The sequence below is a fragment of the Mauremys reevesii genome, linkage group 7, assembly GCF_016161935.1.
Source record: "Mauremys reevesii isolate NIE-2019 linkage group 7, ASM1616193v1, whole genome shotgun sequence".
Classification (NCBI taxonomy): Eukaryota; Metazoa; Chordata; order Testudines; family Geoemydidae; genus Mauremys; species Mauremys reevesii.
This window is the reverse complement of record NC_052629.1, coordinates 106255696-106275158: the sequence shown is the minus strand read 5'-3', so window position 1 is coordinate 106275158 and position 19463 is coordinate 106255696. Positions and strand designations below refer to the sequence as shown.

Here is a 19463-nt window from a genome sequence, read left to right as displayed (position 1 = left end):
ACTTCAAGGTGCAGAGAATCCTCCAGCAAGTGACCCATGCGCCATGCTGCAGAGGAAGGCGAAAAACACCCAGGGCCTCTGATGGTGGGTCCTGAACAGATGGGGTGAATGCTGGGAGGGTGAACTGAGGGCAGAGAGGGTCGATGGGGTAGGAGGACTGAACTGATGGGGTGGTGAAGATGGGACCTGGGGGACTGAATTGAGGGGGGTTGGGTCAGAGGAGAGAACTGATGGGTAAGGCTACGATTTAGTCACTGAGGTTATGGCAGTCACAGATTCTGTGACTTTACTGGACCTCCATGACTTCTTCCACTTCAGTTGTCAGCAGCTGAAGCCGGGGCTGGATGGCTGGAACCAGGACCCTGCAGCCCCTGTCCTGCGGCTTGTGGGTAGAGGGGCAGGCTGCAGCTGGGCTGTGCACCCCTGTCCCGCAGCTGCGGTCAGCTCCAGAGCAGGGGCTGTGCACCCCCCTCCGCGGCTGCTGGAACCGGGGCTGTGCCCCCCACCATGACAGGGGTCTCAGACTGTCAGTCCGCCCTCCCCCACCCATGGGACTCCATTCCTCCCTCCTACTTAGCACTGCCCCCTGTTATTTTTAGTAAAATCACGGACAGGTCGCAGCCTCTGTGAATTTTTGTTTATTGCCCATGACCTGTCCGTGACTTTTACTAAAAATAACCGTTACAAAATCTTAGCCTTACTGATGGGGCCTGGGGGACAGGATTAATTGCTGGGCATGAGACGAGCAGATGTGGGGGAGAGAGCTCCTGCAGCAGAGGCCGGAGTCACCGTATCCAATTGTAGAGGTGCTGGCCGGGGCTTGACCCTCTCTGGGGCGGCGGGGGGAGCCACACCGGCTCACTGCACACTGCTGAGGTTTGGGGAATTAGTCCAGCCGGGGGAGTCGTTCCTGATGGCCGTGGCGGTAACTGGAATAAGCACCGTGAGCACAGCCCCTGGGTCAGAGCGGGGCAACAATGAGTCAGGTGCTCAGGCCCCTCCGGCAGGAGCTGAGCACTGGCAGTATAACCAATAGCAATAAGCCCAGCCCTGGGTCAGGGTGGGGCAGCAATGAGTCAGAGGCTCAGGCCCTCCGGCAGGGCTGAACAACAACAGTACAAAGAGTAGCAAGCCCAGGCCCTAGGTCACAGCAGGGCAATAACAGTAGATCCAAGCCTCCAAGGCCTGGGAGAGGGGGAGATGGCCACCCACGAGTTGGGTGGCAGGGGGGACGCAGGCCCTCCCACTCCACTGTGTCCCAGCCCGGGGCCCTAGCAGCAGCAGAAGACCCGCTGCTGAGTCAGTGGGGATCCTGGCCGCAACACACTGACATGGGCTCTGGCAGTGCTGCAGCCAGACTAGGGTCAGCTGCCCCTGGGCTACTTCCAGACTCCCCTTCTTGTGGTACCTGAATCACAGTGGTGTCCTCCGGGGGGTCCAGCACCATGGGTTCCCCAGAGTAGTGATCCAGCGGCCGGTCCGGCAGCTCCACCAGGTAGCGAGCGCAGGGCAGGTCCGGCAACTCCTCCGGGTAGTGGCTGCGGGGAAGGTCCAGCCAGTCCTGGCGGGTACCTTGGGCTGCAGGGTTTTCCCAGTTGCGGGCTAGGCTGGAGGCATCTGGCCTCCCTGGTGGCTAGGGCCCTACTGAGCTCTGAGGGCGAACCTTTATACTTCCGGGTCACCGCCTGACCCTCTGAGGGGCGGACTCAGAGCTCCCTAGCTCCGCCCACTCTGGCCTCCAGATGGGCTCGTCCCGCTCTGGGGCAGCGGGGAGCCACACCACCTCACTGCACCAATATATGTGGGAGAGTAGGTAACACTCATTGTCACACACACACACCCTGGGAACGGGCAGGGGAGTTCAAAACACAAGAGACTGACCTAAAAACATAATATAATCTTATTTTAAATGTCATGATTTTGGGGCCAATCTCATGATTTGCAGGGGAGTCCGGCTCATAATTTTTGATCTCTTGAAGTTGGCAATACTGCTAATGCAATTGTTGGATGCATAAAGAGGGGAATCTGGAGTAGGAGTAGAGAGGTTATTTACCTCTGTATTAGACACTGTTGTAACTACTACTAGAAAACTGTGGCCAGTTCTGGTGTCCACAATTAAAGAGGGATGTTGGAAAAACTGGAAAGGATTCAGAGAAAATGATTAAAGGATTTGGAAGAAATGCCTTCTAGTTGGAGACATAAAGAGCTCAATCTATTTAGCTTATCAAAGAGAAGTTTAAGTGGTGACTAGATCAAGTTCCTCCCAGGGGCACAGAAATCTGATCATAGAGGTCTCCTCAATCTAGACAACAAAGCTATAACAAGATCCAGTGGCTGACAGTTAAAGCTAGACAACTGCAGACCAGAAATAAGTCACACATTTTTTAACAGTGAAGGTAATTGTTCCAGCGATTAATTTACAAAGAGTTGTGATGGAGTTTCCATCACTAGCAATTTTAAAATTAAGATCAAAAGTTGTTGTTTTTAAAGATATGCTTGGAACTGAAGCAGGAATTCATACTGGAAAGGCCTAGGTTCTGTCATGCAGGTCCAACTAGCAAATCACAATGGTCCCTTCTAGTCTTAAAATCTATTAATCTAAAATCTATCCTGATAAAGAGCATTCATTTTGATTAAGGTCTTTTTCTTACACTTCAGGGGTTAAATGTTTCAGTGCTTGACTTTTTCATGCTAATAATTTTTCAGTATAAGTGCTGATTAAAAATGTTGGCTTGACAGCCCTGCAAAATGAGGCCTTTCTACGCTAATTATCGTCAACAGATACAGCACTGGAGGGAGCAGTGCAGGTTACATTGTACAGGAATCAATTTGCAAGCACATAGAAAACCTAACTTTGCTTTTCTTTTAGAGCAGTGGGAGTCAATTATTTTTTGTCAAGGTACAAATTTTCTGTGTCAAGGTATAGTCAAGACTGTGACACTCTGTATCTCAGGCGAACACCATATACCCCCATGTTCATCCTTATAATATGATTGTGTGGTATCTAATGCAAAGTTTGTCGTGCCGGGTGTCTTCAGAAGGCTCATGATGCATTGTTGTTATAGGAATGTTATAGTAATTGTTGTTAGAGTAATGTTATAGGCTGTAATTTCATGTCTATAGTTATGAGGCTTAAAATGTGTCCTCATGGCTTAAAACAAACCCAGGCAAAAACTCTCTCTCTTCCACCTCCATCTACGGACATCACCACCCAGCGACTGAAGCGCTGATCAAAGGGGAGAGCCTGAAGGCAACCAGCCAGCCTGTGGTGAGAAGCATCTAAGTTTGTAAGGGCACTGAAAGTGTTAAGATCAGCTTAGAATGCGTTTTGCTTTTATTTCATTTGACCAAATCTGACTTCTTGTGCTTTGACTTATAATCACTTAAAATCTATCTTTGTAGTTAATAAATTTGTTTGTTTATTCTACCTGAAGCAGTGCGCTTGGTTTGAAGCATATCAGTGACTCCCCTTGGGATAACAAGCCTGGTACATATCAATTTCTTTGTTAAATTGATGAACTCATATAAGCTTGCAGCGTCCAGTGGGCATGACTGGACACTGCAAGACGGAGGTTCCTAGGGTTGGGTCTGGAGATATTGGCTAGTGTCATTCGGTTGCACAATCCAAGGAGCAGTTTACATACTAGAGTCTGTGGGGGTTCTCACAGCAGAGCATGGTAAGTCTGGCTCCCAGAGTCGAGGACTGGAGTGACCTAGCAGATCACCGGTCTGGATAACACCAGCGGGATGTCACAAAGGTCCAGACTCCAGAGAAAATAATTTGAAAAAATAACTAATGATAATAAGTAAATAAAAAGATTTTGGGGTCCATTCAAAAGCATCTGGAGGTCTGGATTTGACCCGCAGTCCACCTATTGACTAATCCTCTTTTAGAGTGTTAGATTCTAATATCTTTGCATTGAGAAATACCATACTCCATGAACAGACCCATTGGAGTCAGTGGAAGTATTCTTAGGTCTAGCTCAGCGTAAGTAAGGGTACTAAAATCTACTCCAAAGAAAACTCTGGAGACTTTCAAAAGATTAGATCAGCAAATCCCAACTTGATTTTGATTGAAAGTATCCCAACTGAACTTGCAATTACACCTAATTATGTGGATTGAGGATAATGTATAGGCCTACATTTATTCCCTGCCCCACAGACCATAATTCAAAGTGGACTTTGTCCCTCTCCACAGAATGAGTTTGATACCACTTACGGGGCATGTAAACTTAGCAGACAAGAGGTTGAGTTCTCTTATTTTCCTGTAATGCACCATGCACATCTTTGGTACTGTATACATTTTATGTACAGATATTCACAAACTTTTTGACTAACTCGTCTGTGTTTTAATTTTGTAAAGAAAGCTAATACATGAAACATTTTGCTTATTTTGTGTTCCCATGATAATGTTTTCCACAGCTCTCCAAAAAATACTGCAACAAACTAGCCAGTGAATATACTTGGTCCTGCCTCAGTGCTGGGGGAATGGGGGTGGTGGACGGAGCGGGAAGGGTGTTGGATTTGATGATCTCTCAAGGTCCCTTCTAGCCATACACTTCTATGATTCGATATATCTTTGCCCTCTGATAGATTCAGAAATATATAACTGTGTCATAGGATCTATACTGATACCAACTAACTATGATTCATCTTTGGCTCAAATGGCAGGATCCTGTATTTTTGGAGCAGGAAGATTTGCATTCTACTCCTGGTATTGTTATGAAGTGACATCTGGACACTTTGTACAGCACAGTAACAACTATGAGGTCCCCAGATGGCCCTGGATTTCTTACAATATGTCAGTGATCCCTCAAGAGAGCTAAAAAATCCCCAAAGCAGTGTGAATTTAAAAGGTAGGTAAAGAAGATCCAGCTCTATTCCATCCTGAAGCGGATTAGATCATTTGATTATTCATTATTATTAACTGGAACAATTCCAGGCCCAAATAAAAGTGATGCAGTGAGCTCGAAAGGACATTACATATCCTAGAAACACTACCTCTGCAAACAATTAAACAGAATAAATAAAAGGAACCAAAGTATCTTGATTAGGATAACAGAAGCAAGAACTGAAGCCAAGTCTCATTCAGGGAAGGAATCTTCTTCCTCCTTCAAACAAGTGATAATCCACATCTCTGGTTGGGTAGGAGACTCCATCCCATCCCAACAGTTGATGACCTGGCCTCATTTATACACATCTCTGTCTCTGCCTGTTTGGACTGTAGCAATGCATGAAGCCATCAGCTCTTAGGAAACTCCAAGTAGGACAGAATGCTGCAATGTGTCTCTTCATCAACATGGGTTACTGCAAACACATCAAGCCTGTCCTGTGCTCCCTATGCTGGCTTCCCATAGAATAGTGAATCAAGTTCAAGGTCTTGGTTCTTTTGCCCAAGGTGCTCAATAGCCTGGGACCAGTATATCTTAAATATCACCTAGTGCTCTGGACTGAGAGCTGTAGTTGATAACTCTGCTCTTCAAGCACAATGGAACTTTCTATTACAAGGGTAAAGCCTGTCTATGCAGGAGACAGAGATTTCTTGGGGTCTGGTCCTGGACTGTGGAAAGAACTCCTGAAGAAATCAGGGACCATCACAAGGGTGTGCTCCTATGGCCTGCCCTTCTTAACATAAACATGGAGTAGTGTGTATATAGAGATGTTTTTTAAAAAATCCCTACCAAAAGAGAACACTCCACTGCACAGACAATTCTCTCCCTGGAAGAGGGTGGAAGAGAGAACAAACCACATGTGATAGATGTTAATCGTATCATACAATGCACTACTAGAATACTGGAAGGCACTCAGGCAGTATGGTGATAAGGGCTGAATAAGAACCTATATAGAATAAAACAGCAACTCTCCTGACTCCCAGTTCAGTGCCTTATGCCCTGAATCAGGATGACTCCACAAACACAGCCAGAGAGAATTCCTTCACAAATCCAGAGACACTGTAATTTTATTTATTTTTTGCAGCATTCATCCAGCCCTTCTTCACAACAGGCACAGCTTCCACTGATTTTAATGGGAGCCATATGTATGCATCTATTCTAAGTTCAGGATATCCATTATCAATTCTGGATTTTCTTATATAAGCTACTATCTACTTTCCGTCAGTATAGCCATGCAACATGGCTGGAAAAAGATAAACAAAGGGTATTCTGGGGTTGGTTTTTTTTGTTCTGTTTGGTTTTCTTGAAATAGTTGGTCCAACACATTTGTAAACGTTGCCTAGAATTACATTCCAAGTTCCAAGAGTAAACACTTAAACTAGCTAATATATATAGAAGTGTCCCTGCTCTTCCAATGTTTCTAGGCAACCTTGCAACACAAAGTTACAAAGCACGGCTATTTGATCAAAAACATTCTCAGCTATTTCATCTGATTTTTTTTCACAACATTTTCCACTACGGTCTATTTGTATTTCACATCAGGAAGAAGGGATAGGGGTGGAGAATGAATGTGAATCTTCTGTTTCCACACACAAAGAGCAAAACCTTTACTTTCAGACTAAAATGAGTTTTAGTTTAAGGGAAACAACAAGAAAGAACGAAAAGAAAGTCTCCAGAATACAGCACAGCCTGTGTGACTCCTCTATAATATACTGCAGCAATTCTGGAAACAAAATGCCTTCTTAACTCGACAGGCAGCAGAATTCTTTAGAAAGATTTAACAGTTACATAGCCACGGACATCACAGTGAGACAGTCTCAAAAAGCACTTGGCTAAGATGGAGTAGTTTCATTTTGATAAAAAAATTGACACTTTTTGTTTTGACATTTGTGATTTGAAACTTTCTGAATTTTTAGTGCCATTAAATTTTTCAAGATTTTGACTTTTTGTTCGTGTTCAGAACAGAAACTAATTTCCAAATGTTGACATTTCCCAGGGTGCAAATTCTGTTTTCTGAACAGCTCTAGTTCCAACCTCCATTCAATTTTTTTTCATTTGGATATATATTTGTGATGAAGTAGGTAGGGCCTGTATTCAAAATAAACATGTTAATGGAAATTTTTCAGTTCTTTTGAATTTTTTTTTTAATTAAAAATGATTTTTCTCAGTATTTCATTTGTAAAAACATCACATTTCCATGAAAAACTTGGGAAAAAAATAGATTTGTTCCTTTTTTTCAAACTTTTTCACAAAAACAGTCACCATATTCAGCGGTTGCTAGGCTTTCTGGTGAGCAAAGCAGCTGCTGATTTCTAAACTACCAATCCAATTCCTACTATCCTTACACAAGCAATGCAAGTTTTGCCTGACAGTTCTTTGTGATTTGGAGTTATGGCATTTCATGGCCCTAATAATCTGCAAGTGAAATAGGAAAAGTAACAACTGACATTAAAAAGAGTCAGAGATTAATTTGACAAGTTTCACTGAACGTTCATGAGTCTACCAGGTCACAAGCGTCTCCAGCACAAACCTGCATTGGCTGATCAGACCATGAGGCCTGACACTGTTGCTAGCTGCTTTGTGGAAGCAGCAGTCTTATGCAAATTAATCCTTTTATGAGTGTCTCATACACCGCAGGTTCCTCCATTTACCATGGAGGAAGTTGTGGGTGCAAAGGGAAAATGTTGACTAGTAAAGTGTATAACCTTGCTGCACGAGTTGTTTCCCCTCCTGAAGTTGTTTATGCTCAGAGCTGAGTTTGAGAAGCTGGAACATTGAGGTCAGCATTGGATTTCTTCGGTATGTTTACTGTTTGGCTCCAGAGCTACTATCTATGATGAGTCTTGCCATCTAGTGATAATGGGTTAAGATTTCAGTCTTAAATGGAAAGCTGAAGCTCACACTCAAGACTTTTTGTTCATGTCAGTGCCCAATCGTGGCATGTTAGGTTCATGGAAAGACATCTTTTTCATGAACCTAATGTATTTCAAAGGTGCTGACAAACTCCTAGATGATCACATCACCTCTTAAATCCCCAAAATGGCACTAGTGACTGGCAGGTGGGACCATGTGGGAATTTCCCCCACCCCTCAGGAACCCCTTTCAACCTTTAAGACCTTTCACTAACACAGTCCTCATCTGCTGGTTGTGTTTTTGGGTGGGTTTTATTTTTGTCTCTCATGCCAATCCTGATCCACGGTATGGGAGATCAGCATGGAAAGAGGATTTGGTTATCACTCTGAGGAGATAGGCTGGCATTTATATTTTGCACTGGTTATAGCATAAAGATTGTCCTGTAGGCCAGGGGCTCTCAATATTTCCAGACTATTGTACCCCTTTCAGGAGTCTGATTTGTCTTGCGTACCCCCAAGTTTCACCTCACTTAAAAAACTACTTGCTTAGAAAATCAGACAAAAATACAAAAGACAAAAAATACAAAAGTGTCACAGCACATACTGAAAAATGCTGACTCTCATTTTTACCATGTAATTGTGAAATAAATCAACTGGAATATAAATATTGCACTTACATTTCAGTGTAGAGTATATAGAGCAATATAAACAAGTCACCTGTATGAAATTTTAGTTTATACTGACTTCGCTAGTGCTTTTTATGTAGCCTGTTGTAAAACTAGGCAACTATCTAGATGAGTTGATGTACCCCCTGAGAGACCTCTGCGTACCCCCAGGGATATGCATACCCTGGTTGAGAACCACCGCTGTAGGCAGTGGTACTGGAACTATTTTTATGGCGGGAGTACTGATGGTGGAAACAATGTATATGGGTTGTTATTACCACTTCAAGGCAGGGGTGAGGCAGCACCCCCTGGTTTCAGCACCTATGCCTGTAGGCCTTGATCTGTGCCGGGCTATTTGTTGTATTATTACTATTTAGCTGCAGTGATAATACAAGAAGAATGTCCCTCATGTCCTTCTCTTCCAGTTTATATGTGGGGATTGTAAGTAAACATTCAATCTGGGGCCATTGACAGAGAATATGGAAAAAAGGGAACCCCATGATGCCAATTAACAAAGTTCTGACTTTAATGACACTTTAATAAATCAGGAGTACTTGTGGCACCTTAGAGACTAACAAAGCATAAGATCAAATCAATTTGTTAGTCTCTAAGGTGCCACAAGTACTCCTGTTCTTTTGGCGGATACAGACTAACATGGCTACTACTCTGAAACTTTAATAAATAAGGACCAAACATTACCAAAAAAAAATGTAAAGGACATAAAGATCCCATCTTTTAATCCAAAAAGAACAAGAGAGGAGAAAATATTTCCCAAATAAAGCAAGAATTGTTTCCCAAGGGAATGGTTTCAAAGGTCACCAGGAGGTATCAGCTGCTGTGTAACTTTCATATCACAGTGCATCTTTGCATCAGTGGAAATAGTGCTCAAAAGAAGATGTTCCTATGGGTAAAGCATAGGAATTAGGGGTCAGGAAATTTCTGGCTCTGCCCAGGGCCGGCTCCAAGTTTTTTGCCACCCCAAACAAAAAAAATTTCCTGCATCCCCCTGGCCCCACCCCAACTCCATCCCATTCCAACCCCTTCCCCAAATCCCTGGCCCCGCCTCCTCCCCCGGGCGTGCCGCATTTCCCCTCCTACCCCTCCCTCCCAGGCAAGCCTGGGAGCAAGCGGGGAGAAGCAGAGTGGTGGCGTGCTCGGGGGAGGAGGCGGAGGTGAGCTGGGGGGGCAGTTCCTTTGCCCCCCCAGGGTTATTTCCTGCATCCCTCCCCACGCCCCCTCCCCAACGCAGCTCACCTCGGCTCCGCCTGTCCCCTGAGCGCGCCACCGCCGCTCCACTTCTCCCCCCTCCCTCCCTCCCTCCCTTCCAGGCTTGCCGCAAAACAGCTGATTCGCACAGCAAGCCTGGGAGGGGGGAGAAACGGAGCAGCAGAGCAGTGGCGTACTGGGGGGAACAGGCGGCAGTGGAGCGGAGGTGAGCTGGGGGGAGCGGTTCCTCTGCCCCCAGGTTACTTCCTGCAGCCCTCCCTGCACCCCCCACCGCTGCAGCTCACCTCCACTCAGGGCTGGCTCCCGGCTTTTTGTGCCCCAAGCAAAAGAAAAAAAGGAGCCAGAGTGCCGCCCCTTGGAAAGTGCCACCCCAAGCACATGTTTGGAGCGCTGGTGCCTAGAGCCGGCCCTGGCTCTGCCATAGGTTTCCTGTGTGACCTTAGGCACTTAGCCATGCTGTACCTCCGTTTCCCCATTATAAAACAAGGATAATGCTGCTGACCTACTTAATATGTGGAGGGCAGATTTTGAGACACAGTTCATGGTTATTTGTGAAGTGCTTTGAGATCTTGGGTTCAAAGGCATTACAAAAGAGCACAGTATTCTTAGTGGCTTTGTCCTTTTGACACTGCTGTAATACAGAAAAGGGTCTAAGTTTTACATTCTTGTGACTTGTAGCAATGGGCAGGTGGTGCCTACTTATCTGTGCACCCACCAGCCAGTTCACAGGGACAAGCCATTTTGTACTTGCTGCTGTCAAACTTTCACCTCAAATGAGATGTTTGTTGTTTTCCCTGTAAGGTGGTAAGTGGAGTGCAAGCTCTCACAACAAATAAGCGTCACCTCCTTGAAGGTTTTGATAAACAAATGTCTTGGCAACAGCTCGCAGTTCAGATCTGTGGCACACAGATCTGATTTAAATTTATTTCCTTAACATCAGAAACAGGTGGAGCAGGCTGGGGTTTGCTTGATAAGAAATAACTCCTCATGTGGCCACCCGTCCCTCCATGGAAAAATAATTCAGCCATTTAGATGATCAAAGTATATTACAGGGGCAAACCCCTGCCCAAACTTTGCCAACTCCTCGACAAAATCCGGACCTGCAAAGAAATTCCACCTGGCTTTAAAAACACCAACATTGTTACAATATTTAAGAAAGGGGACAAATCTTTGTGCGAGAACTACAGAGGTTGCCCTCCTCTCCATCGCAGGGAAGATCCCTGCCCAGATCCTACTAAACCGCCTTCTCCCCCTTGCCGAGGAACTCCTCCATGAATCACAGTGTGGCTTCAGGCCACCCATGGCACAACTGACATGATCTTTGTGGCACGACAGATTCAGGAGAAGTGCCAAGAGCAGGGTTTCTCAAACAGGGGTCGCCGCTTCTGTAGCGAAAGCCAGTACGTCCCTCGGCCTGTGCCGCTTCCAGCAGTTCCCATTGGCCTAGAGCAACGATCCGCGGCCAGTGGGAGCCGCAATCAGCTGGACCTGCGGATGGGGCAGGTAAACACACCAGCCCGGCCTGCCAGGGGCTTTCCCTACAGAAGCGGCGACCCCTGTTTGAGAAACCCTGGCCAAGAGCAACACCAGGAACTGTTCATGGCATTCATCCATCTAACCAAGGCCTTTGACTATCAATCACGATGTCCTATGGAAGGTGCTGTGTAGGTTTGGCTGTCCACAGAAATTCATTTCCATCATCAGACTGCTCTATGATGGGATGACTGCCACCATTCTGTGCAATGGCTCAGAGACCAAACTATTCATCATTCACACTGGTGTCAAGAAGGGCTGTGTCATTGCTCCAACAATCTTCTCCATTTACCTTGCTGTGATCCTGATTCTCATCCGTGACCACCTTCCTGATGGAATCAGGATTGAGTATCATATGGATGGTCAACTCCTCAATCTCCAATGTCTAAGATTTTTGAGAATTGGCATCACTGACTTCAGTATGCAGATGACTGCGTCATTCTCACACACACAGAGGCCGACCTGAAAAGTACCCTAAAACTTTTAGCAGATGCCTATCACAGCCTGGGTCTCTCTCAACATTGGGAAAACCAAGGTACTCTACCAGCCCTCACCTGCACAAACTACTCTTTGTACTCCACAAATCACCATCAATGGAGAACCCCTGGAAAATGTGGACCACTTTCCATACCTTGGAAACCACCTCTCCTGAACAGCCAGCACTGACACAGAAATTGAATGCAGGATCCACTGTGCCAGCACATCGTTTGGAAGACTACTCAAACGAGTCTTCAATGATAGGGATCTGCAATAGGCCCCAAGATCTTGGTTTACAAGGCAGTTGTTACCCCCACCCTTCTCTATGGGTGTGAGATCTGGGTAACCTATAGATGACATCTCAAGAGGCTGGAGTGGTTCCAACAGCGCTGCCTCAAGAGGATTCTCAGGATCAGCTGGGAAGACCGATGCACTAACATCAGCGTTCTCTCTGCAGACAGCATCAGCAGTATAGAAGCTCAGGTGATGAAACACCAACTCCGCTGGGCTGGCCACAGTGTACATATGCCTGACACTCGCCTCCCAAAGCAAGTACTCTTCTCTCAGTTAAGTCAGGGAAGAAGGGCTCACAGCTGGCAGCGGAAGTGTTTCAAAGACATACTGAAAGTACACCTTAAAAAGGGATGCATCAACCCAACAAACTGGGAGGACTCGGCGTGGAGCAGAACACAGTGGCACCACACCATACAGCAGCCACAGCTCACTTTGAGGAGAACAGATGTGCTTATGAGACAGAAGTGTTTCTCCTGTCCCAAACCACGCACAACCTGGTCACTTGGGCTACTCACTGGAGAAAGGATTTGGCCCTTAAGGACCTGACCCAAAGCCAATTGAAATCAACAGGAGTCTTTCTAGTGACATCAATGGACTTTGAAGCAGGCCCTGATAAAGGAGACCAATGATGCGTGAAATTCCATGGCCATGGAAAAGGCTATATGCAGCAGAAATGAGGGGATGAGAAGTAGAGAGGCTGAATCGATCTACCTAAGGGCTTGTCTGCACTGGCAATTTACAGCGCTGCAACTTTCTCACTCAGGGGTGTGAAAAAACACTCCCCTGAGTGCTGCAAGTTTCAGTGCTGTAAAGCACCAGTGTAGACAGTGCTGGTAGCTATGCCCCTCGTGGCAGTGGGTTTTTTTAGCATGCTGGGAGAGCTCTATCCCAGTGCTCTGCCGCAACCATACAAGCCACGTTAAAGTGCTGCCGTGGCAGTGGTTTAGCATTGCCAATGCAGATTAGCCCTTAGTGGTGGTTTTGCCTGAATAACAGCTGCAGGATTGGGCTGATCAATGATGAAAGCAGCTCCCCACCCCACCCCTTCCTTGAGAGAAACAAATCAGACCAACCAACAGATACCATTGGGAGTATGTGTGTTTGGAGAATTGGTAGCAAGGTAGTGTTTCATTCACAAAGAGTAAAGCTGAATGCAGATTAAGTTGAACAAGTGGAACTATGGCTATGTCTACACTAGACAGGTTACGGCAGAGCTGTACCGATGCGCCCCTGTAAGATCTCTCGTGTAGCCGCTCTATGCCAACGGGAGCGGACTCTCCTGTTGACACACACAATGAGCGGCAGTAGCTCTGGCGGCTGGAGAAGCTCTCCCACCGACATAGCACTGTGCACACTACCACTTATACTGGTGTAACTTATGTTGCTCGAGGGGTGGTTTTTTTCACGCCCCTGAGCAACATGCGTTTTGTTGACAAAAGGTTTAGTGCAGACATGGCCTTAATTCAATCCTGTGCATTGCTCTGTCCATGGGGCTGAGCTGCTTCCAGCCTGACTCCTCATATTGCCTGTTTCCATGGTGTGCCACCAATAACAGCCCCTCCAGGGAACATGGGCCCACTGACTCCAGTTCCACTGATACAGAAAGCAGCAAAATCCAGGGCTCCCAGCAATGCAGAAGCATAGGAAGCAGCCGTCGATATATAGCTAGACAGAAAAAAAGATATTTGATTCCTGAAAACCTGGATGATGCTTATTTTAATCCAGTTTGTAAATCTCAAGAGTGAAAACACAACAAATTGAAACCAGTTAAAAGAGATGGGCCAGATCCTCATTTGGTGTCAGCGGGCATAGATCCATGGACTTCCACATGGCTATGCTGATTTACACCAGCTGAGGACCAGCTCACATATTATGCTTGATTTATTTTTTAAGTAACAGCAAGAAGCCCTCCTGGAGCTTTTCCCTTAACAAAGCAAAACACTAGGCAAAATTCTGCTGGCTGTAATCCAGCAAATCTGCCCTCTTGGGGGTGGTTACTGTCCCAAGGGAATTAACAGAATACAGTCCTTGCCGTCAGGAGAACACAGGGATTTCAATTATGCAGCCATAGCCTGTGGCTAAGGGTTGCAAGGTGTGGGAAGAAGAGGGAAGGATCCTTGCTAGCCAGAATATGGTTTTAGAAGCAGACTGAAGGTTTCATGGATGATCTCCCTGCTGAAACTATAGCTTATGGATTGGGGTAACCATCCATTGTTGGAAGGAAGGAAGTTGGGGGGCAGGGGGGAAGAGAGATCCTAGCAACTGAAAAAATGGGCTAGTTTTTGGCTTCACATATACAGCTGAAAACCTGGCAGTATCTTACACGCTAAAAATAAATAAATATAATACATGGCATCAGCACCCCTCATTATCCACTTCAACAGCTCAGAACTATCAGGTAATTACATCTTTCTTTCTCTTTTGTGCTCACTCCACACTGAATAACTAACAGGTATGCATTTACCATCCCTGTGTGAAGTACCTGCGTGACTCCCCTACATGCATGTCAAAAAAGAAGAGCTCCGTCTCTACAAAAACCATGAGGCAGGAAAATGAAGGGGTAAAGTCTGGTCAAACAAGTGGCCACACCTGGGCAATCTTCATTCTTCTCTTTCATATCTGTAGCTCTCCAAGGATGTGGCATGACATGCTTGGTAAAGCCTACGAAAATATAAAACACTTCACCGGCTACAGAATGATCCAGATCCGGAGGCCAAATTCATACATGGCACAACTTTGACAACTTCTGTGGAGTTCCTCCAAGACTGAATTTAGCCCAGAGAACCTATATGGATACAAGTTTAGCCCAGTAAATGCAGAGTTGGTCTAAGCTACTGCACCTGCTGGCACTTGCCTGGGTTCCATTTTCTCCAGCAGTCATGTCCAATTCATCACTGTGTTAGCGAGAAGGAACAAAGAAGTCAGGCTCTTACCATGAATCAAAGGCATTCCCTGACTAGAATACTATGTTCAGTTCTGGGAACCCTACAGCAGAAATGGGCAATTAAAGTAATCAGAGGTGCAACGAGACACCTGTCTGAGGAGAGGTTGAAAAAGAATGGAACTATTTAGTTTAGAGAGGAGACATGATAGAATTATATAAAGTCATGAATGGTATAGAAAAGCAAGCACTCTTATTTATCCTTATTTATTTTTCCTACTATTTATTTACTTGGGAAAGTTTAAGAGGTTTACAAATCCTTGACACATAAAGATCAGAAACAAAACAATAATCATTACAACAGTGAGATTTTGATTAAAGAGACGTCCTACAATAATATAGTCATCAGATCTCTGTTTAATAAGTTGTTACCATATTACACAAGAAGCATCAGTACAGCACTCATGGCCTAGGGATTTATATGTTTAATCATGTCTCCTTGGTTGGATATAAGATAAAGATGGGCCCAAACTGTAAAATTTGAAAATTGGACTTAGAACATATGAAAATTCAGGGATATTTTGGTATGAGGCCATTGACTTAAACTCCCCTCTAATTTAGTGCCAGATCCAACTCCAATGAAGCAAATGGAAAGACTCCTACTGACTTCAGTGGGAGATGACTATGGTCCTTAAGGAAGTTTTAGAGTCTGCTATGTGTTACAGAGAAGATATATTGTATCATTCATTCCATCCCCTTTTGTCAATGCAGAATCAGGTCTATTCTCCATTGCCCTGTACAGTTCAGTGTTAACTGTCTCTGGAAACAAACAACCCACCACTTCCCTCAAGAGGCTATTCCACAACCTAACAAGTCTCAGGTCTAGGGAACCCTTCCTATGATTCCGCTCACAATCATCCCATTGCTCCTCATTAAAGCCCCTAAACTATTCCTGTCTCATCTTAATCAATACTGTCTGCATTTCTCCTCACAGGACAAGTCTGGTTATTTCAGCCTCTACTTGTGCTGCACACTGAATTTGGAGAACTTAAGAAAATTGCTGCCAGAATCATGTTGGTTACACAAACATTGCTTATTCAATCAGATCATTCTTCCCAATTCAGCATGATCCAAGTTTTTATGAAACCAGATCTGCACTCTCACATCCTTGGCTCCACCCAAGAGCCAGATCTATTTATAGAAATTCCCAAAATCATAACATTTCCAGGAAAACATCCTGCTTGTGGGAGTTTTAAAACATGAGAAAGTGTGAATTCGTCTGAAAGAGAGAATACGGGCAAGGCAAAGCTCTGCAAAGGAAGACGAGAACAGTGCTTCCATAGGCAAGGTTGTTCCTTCTGATGCATATTGTACTGGAAAGAGAAGAGGCTCAAGTTGTAACAAATACCACCCAGAATGGCTCATCTCAAGTAGGATGTGCTCAACCCATACAATGATGGGAACTCCACAACGAATAGCTGATATGCTAAGAACTGGTAAGTTCCTGAAAAGGTGAAGGTGATTATAGATAGCAGAGGTGCGATGACGTGGGAGGGGACAGTTCTTTGCTGCATGTTCTGCCAACAAACACATGTTCAGAACCACTGTATGGGCACTGCAATGTAAACCTGGTCATGGATGCTTCACAGCTTGCCTATCTCAGTGCAGATGGGCCTATGGGCTAGCAGATCGGTGAGCATGATGCAACCCATGACACTGTCAGGTAGGCTGCCCATTTTTGTTACACATCCGTGTAGTGTGGTTAAGTCAGGTGAGATCCCCAGGAGCCATGGTTTGTGACTGCTGCTTATTGGGCATCAGAAACTGTTTAAAGGGTAGCCTAGCAGTGATTTTGTGTGGTGTCCCATCCTGCACTAGCTGGGCAAGTAGTGCCATTGTCCAAGGGTTGTATCGGCTTCCACTTCACTTTCTAGGAAGGCTCATGCTCACTTTAGGCAAAATTGTTGTGCACTGATCTAAATGGTCCTTTGCCTCCCATCAGAGATAAGCATCAGTTCTGTGCCTGCTCTGACCCCATCTCCTGTCCCCAGTGAGCTCAGTGCTGGGTAATAAGGGGAGTGCTCTCACTAATACCCTTTCCAGGAGCTGCCAAAGATGAAGTGATTTTGTGGCAGTCTTGACACCTCTCTTCATCCTTATTAGAATATGGAGCGCCCTAAGCACTGCTGATTTGGGTCAGCGAAGTTCATTAAGGGGCATCAGCAGTCTGGGATGCTGTCATTAAGCTGTCCATTAGTATTACACCCACTGGGTTTTTTTATAGCAATGGCTTGAAGTGACTGACAGCAGATTTCATTTGAAAATGCTATTTACACTGGTGTAGTATAAATATATCTGCCATGCTGTACATGCCATTCAGCTGGTGAGCAAGGGAGAGGGCCCCAAACTCAGGATCCTCCCTGCATGCCCTGCCTATTTTATGCATTATATGTTCATCAAGGTCTTCGTCAATGCACTTCAAGGTCTTACATTTAGTAACTAGAGCAGGGTTGGCCAACCTGAGCCTGAGAAAGAGCCAGCATTTACCAGTGTGCATTGCCAACAAGTCACAGTAACACATCAGCCGCCCGCTGTAAGCTTCCCCCCCCCCAGTGTCTCCTATCCACCAGCAGCACCGCCAATCAGCGCCTAACCTTCCATCCCTGCACCTCCCGCCCACCACGATCAGCTGTTTTGTGGTGTGCAGGAGGCTCAGGGTTGGGGGAGGAGGAGGACCAAGGGCACAGAAGACTCAGGGGAAGGGATGGGGGCCTTGCAGGAAGGAGTGGGGCCTGGGCCTGGGCCTGGGGCAGAGCCTGTGGTTGAGCAGTGAGCACCCTGTAGCACATTGGAAAGTTGGCCCATATAACTCCAGCCCCAGATTTGGCACAAGGAGATGCATATTAACCTCTGAAGAGCCGCATGTGGCTCCAGCGCCACAGGTTGGCCACCCCTGAACTAAAGCCTTAAATAATTTAGGGCCTGCATTCCTGAAGAACCCCATCTCACCTCATGACAAAATGGAAGTGAAATTTGGGAGGACTAGGACAGAGGTCCATCCTAAGACATGGTCTGGAGAGGATGGGAAGCCGGTCCTTCTGCAGGGTGGGTTTGTCTCTCTAGATTTCTCTCCCTGATCAACATGCACTAAAGTACATTGGGGATATCGTGCAGAGCTAGGCTACTGTTGTGGTTACGTGCTGGGTTGTGTGCATGTTGTGGAGGTGGGATGTGGAAGTTTGAAAGGCTCATCTTCTGCTTTAAGTCAGGCACATAGTTTCATTTGGTTACTCATGTGTTCAGTTCATTTTTTGTGAATGTGCCCATAGGGGGATTTTCACCACATAGAAACTGGCACATTAGTGGTCAGATTCTAGTGTAGAATTAGCAGAATCCACCATGAGGTGGTTAGGATTACCATGTCTGTGTGAGATCTAGATATTCCTGAAGCTGAGAAACTAACCAGGACCCTAGTGGTCAGAAGGTCATGGTTTAAAGGATCCTAACTGATAGATGCCACACTAAGTTCAGTGCTTTGCTAAATGGATAAAGATTGTGTTGAATACTTGCAGGTACATGGAATCATGATCTTTTATAAAGGGAAGAAAACATATTAGTTCATCTAGTCCATCCAGATTCAGTGCAGGATCATTCTATTCTCCAATACTTCGTTCAGTTTGTTTTCAGTGCCTTAAGCGACAGCGCTTCCACCATAGGTTTTGGGAGATTATTGCATAGTCTAGTAGATCTAGTGATTAGAAAATATTTCCTGAGATTCAGCTTATTCCTTTTGCCCATTTTCATCCCCTTACTCCTGTTGTTCAAGTCATCCCCTTTCCTGGAGCTTACGGTCACCCTCTTTTCTCCTCACGGACTGGGACTGGGTATCTCAGCAATTACTGGCTCTTAGAGAACCCAGGAAAATCATTCCAAGAACCATATTGTTTATGGTTACCAGAAAAAAACTCCATTAATGAAATTATATTTCTGAACAATTTTTCCTGATCCAAGCTTCTAAAATTGGATCATCCCAGTTGTGTCTGACTGCCAAATCTATCCACACAGGATCCTAAAATCATAAGATTTCCAGGAAAAGACAGAAATATGTTTGACTTGGTAATTGGCGATCAGGGATGGCAAGCCTACATCTATTTCTGCCAGAGCTCCAAAGCCAATTGGAACTCCCTGAGCCCAGTGAGTTTTGGCTTATTCATGTAATGTTAAGTTTTCTAAAAATAGAATGGAACAATATTTCCGTAACAGCGAAACTGAAGTGTTTCACTTAAAGGCATCTTAAGCCAAGGAGGCACTGGGGAGCCAGGCAGAAAAAAAAGTTAAGGTTACCTCAACCAACTTCAAAAACTCAATCTGTGTTTCTTCATCGCAGGAATAAGTTGGAGCTTTGGAATCCTGGTTTCTTATGCTTTGGTGTCATGGTGCTGTGGTGTCTCTGAGGAGAGTCTCCCAACTTCATCAAACACATGACAAGCTGCTCTTGTTCAGTAGCCCACTTGCTATATTTCAGTGGATCTATTCAGCACTGAGGAGATGAACTCAGGGTTCTTACTTATTAACTTATTCTTTGAGCTACATCCTGGCTTCCAGCCTGCTCACTTTGTGCTGTTCTGGTAACTCCCAAGGA

General features: G+C 45.4%; 1 long non-coding RNA gene across 9 annotated transcripts in view; it reads right to left on the bottom strand.

Moving 5' to 3' along the window:
* LOC120409075 overlaps positions 1–19463 on the bottom strand; it is a 130913-nt gene that overhangs the window by 89435 nt on the left and 22015 nt on the right. The window contains exon 3 of one of the 9 annotated variants that reach the window (XR_005601088.1): positions 9161–9310. The exons of 7 other annotated variants lie outside the window; for them this stretch is intronic. This is a non-coding gene — a long non-coding RNA (uncharacterized LOC120409075). Of the gene's footprint in view, positions 1–9160; positions 9311–18450; positions 18570–19463 lie in introns of those variants that run through there. One more of the 9 variants, XR_005601095.1, reaches the window with a different exon arrangement.